Raw genomic sequence first — 3395 nt, 5'->3', positions numbered from 1 at the left:
AGATGTGGGGGGGTGGGGGAGGGTGGGGAGGGGATGCTGAGGTTGTGGGGCGGAGGAACTGGGGACCTGGACCCGACGTCTGTGGGGATGGGAAGGAGGGGAACGGAGCGGAGGGACGCCGCGGCCCAGCTTGGAGACGAAGGGCCTCTAGAGCCGGAAAGGACCGTATGGGGTGGGGGTGGGGGAGATGATTGGGGGACAGACTTAAAGGACAGCGGGCAAGAGAACGTCCTCCTCTCCTCCCACTCATCCTCCAGAAGGGGGAGAGGGAAGGAGGAGGAAGACTTTGGGCCCCCTCAAGGAAGGAAAGGAAGGACGGGGCCTGATGCGCCCACCGTCCTCTTCCCCGCCACCCCCACTCCCACACTCAACCCACTGCACCTGAGGGTTATAGGCCGAGAGCACCTGTTCCTGGATGCCCAGGTGACGGTCCTCCTCCCTGTCCCTCTGATGCCCCTAATCGCCTCCAGCTGTGGCATTCACCTTCCCCATCCAGCTGTTGCTTCCTCCCCTCCCCCATTCATTTGTGGCTTTCTCCCTCTTGCTCTTCATCTCCTCTATCTCCCCTAACCCACTTCCCCCGCCCAGGCCTTTCAGGAACCTCCTCCCTTTTCCCCCCAAACATTTCTCAAACTCCTTGGCTTAAAAATAAGCAAGAATCTGTTTCACACAGTTGATTCCTGATAACCGTGGTCTTGGTTGAGGAGAGGGAAGAGAAGGGGTCAGAGGCTCTATACAGAGTGGAAGGAAATCCGGTGGGGGTGTCCCTTAGCATCGAGGGAGGAGTCCCGCCTTCAGCGACTTTAACTCTGCACCTGCTCCCTCTTGGGAGGAGAGTGGGTGGGTGGCCGTCACCAAGAGGGAGAGTGCTTCAGGTCTGTCCCTCACCCAGAGTCCTCTTGGCCACAGCAGGGCCTCCCTCCAAATAGCATTCCCTTCCACCTCGTGGGTTCCACTCCATGGCTCTGGGAGCTCTGATTTTCAACCCGAGGGTCATACCAAGGGAAGGCAGGCTCAAGGGCTCCCCGGCCTTCCCGTCCAGACAGCAGAGTTCCCCAGAGCTTCGTCCAGGGCCTGCTCTCTCCCATCTCACACTTCAGGTGGTCGAAAACGTTTGCCCTCGCGAGCCTGCCACTCCTCCGTTCTCCCAGTGGGCACGGAGGTGATGCTGGGGCGACCAACGGTGACACCCCAACTCCAGCCCCACGAAGATGCAACTAAATACCCGTCCCCGGACCAAACCCGGTTATGGGCCGCGGCGGCAAGTTTAAGGAAGGACTGGCTTGGACGTCCTGTGTCCTTACAGCTGAGGCTGGCAGAAGCCCTCTCAAAACCAGATGCCGTCTCCCAGTCCTTCCCCTGGAGGTGATAGTGTGGTCGCCTGGCTTTGCCAGGAAGAGGACCCTAAGTCCTAGTACCCACCACCCCTGACTCACCCAGTGGCTTCTCACGTGCGGTCCTGCCTCTCCCTTGCCTGGGCTCAGGAGGAAGAAGGGACTAGGGAGTCAAGCCGTCCAGGAGGGGACACTGTGGAGATGGGCCAGCAGGCGCCATGAGGGCTTTAGGAGGGGCTGGCCACGGAGACTGGTCTGTCGGCTTCATTTGCTCCTAGAAGGACCAGGGTCATCTGTGTGTTGGGGGAAGGTGACGTGAGGAGACAGGGACACTATTGCAGAGGACACTCAGGATCATCCGGGATAGAAAGCCATTGGTCTTCGGTCCCCTCTTTTTTTGCTCTCCTTTTTTCCCTCATGTTTGCTTACCACCTCCCTTTCCACCTGCACCCTCTCTGCTGCAAATGAGGAAAAGGGAAAGAAGGGAATCACATTTCTAAAAACCCTGCTGCTGCTTGCTACGCACCTTCTGCACGGCTAATGTTTATGGAGACTCCCTACGTGCCCGGTACCAGGCCAGGAACTTTATTCGGATTAGCTTCCTAGTGTTAAAAACAAGACTAAGAGTTGGGTCGTGTTAATCATCATCTCTATTTTAGGGATGAGGAAACTACAATTTAACCTAGGAATCCGGGGGCACCTGGGTGGCCCAGTCGGTTGAGTGTCCGACTTCAGCTCAGCCTGTGATCTCATGGTTTGTGGGTTCAAGCCCCATGTCGGGCTCTGCCCTGGCAGCACGAAGCCTGCTTGGGATTCTGTCTCTCCCCCCTCTCTGCTGCTCCTCGGCTCTCTCTCTCTCTCTCTCAAAACATTTACTAAAAAAAAAAAAAAAAAAAAAAATCTGTTCAAAGTCTAAAAAGCAGTTAGTGGCAAGAGCTTAGGTCTTGAACCCAGGCCTGTCTAACCCAGAGCCTGTCTTAACCACCATGTTATATACTGCGGTCCCACCGTGCCCTTTCGGAAAGAAGAAACAGGTTTGTTCAGAAGTCTCTTACTCCAGGTTGCCCGCCTGGTCAGGAGCAGAGACAGGACCTCAGCCAAGCCTCTCTGATTCCCAGGCCGCCCACCTTCCCTGGATGGCTTACTGTCCCAAGCTAGGTGACAGGAATGGGTGAGCACCCTGATTTTTATTTCCTCGTTTTCAAGTCAAAATCGATTTTTTAAATTATTTTTTAAAACTTTTTGTACATGTATTTATTTTTGAGAGACAGAGTGAGACAGAGTGCAAGTGAGGAAGAGGCAGAGAGAGGAGACACAGGATCGGAAGCAGGCTCCAGGCTCTGCCTAGCTGTCAGCACAGAGCCCGACACGGGGCTCGAACCCACGAACTGTGAGATCATGACCTGAGCCGAAGTTGGACACTTAACCAACTGAGCCACCCAGGCGCCCCTATTATTTTATTTTTTAAGTTTATTTATTCTGAGAGAGCACAAACCAGCAGGGAAGGGCAGCGGGGGCGGGGGCGAGACAGACTCCCAAGCAGGCTCCACGCTGCCAGCGTAGAGCCCGATGTGGGGCTTGAACTCCCCAACCGTGAGATCACGACCTGAGCCCAGATCAAGCGTCAGACACAACTGACCGAGCCACCCAGGCGTCCCAATTTTTTATTATTTTAAATACAAGTCAAAGTTGTTACTGAAATATTAGAAAAATGCAGTCACAAGGGAAAAATAAAAAACACCCACAATCCCACCTACCTAGGAACTGTTCCACTTTGGTATCTGTCCTTCCAGACAGACCGATCGATCAATCTTTATTATTTTTTGTCTTCCAGGTCTTTTTAAATGTATACACACCCCCCCCTCCCAGGAGCTATTTGTTTAAATATGCTGAACTTCTTCCAGGTCCATCTGAGGGCCTGAGTAGGAGGGACCCTGTGGCCCTTCATACCTTGTTCCTCCCCCTCCCTTCGGACATTAAGGAATAGGGCTGAAGGGGTGACCCTGGGCCACGATGGCCAGGGGTTGAGTATGGCATGCAGGCCTTCTCCCTTCCCCACGG

At 54.6% G+C, this 3395-nt stretch overlaps 1 protein-coding gene across 1 annotated transcript in view; it reads left to right on the top strand.

The window, feature by feature from the left end:
• MAP3K12 (mitogen-activated protein kinase kinase kinase 12) overlaps positions 1 to 3395 on the top strand; it is a 17298-nt gene that overhangs the window by 925 nt on the left and 12978 nt on the right. The gene's annotated exons all lie outside the window — the stretch shown is intronic.

This window comes from Crocuta crocuta, unplaced genomic scaffold (genome assembly GCF_008692635.1).
Source record: "Crocuta crocuta isolate KB4526 unplaced genomic scaffold, BGI_CrCroc_1.0 scaffold30, whole genome shotgun sequence".
In the NCBI taxonomy this organism is placed as follows: domain Eukaryota; kingdom Metazoa; phylum Chordata; class Mammalia; order Carnivora; family Hyaenidae; genus Crocuta; species Crocuta crocuta.
The sequence above is the reverse complement of the archived record's forward strand: the minus strand, read 5'-3'. Positions and strand labels throughout refer to the sequence as shown.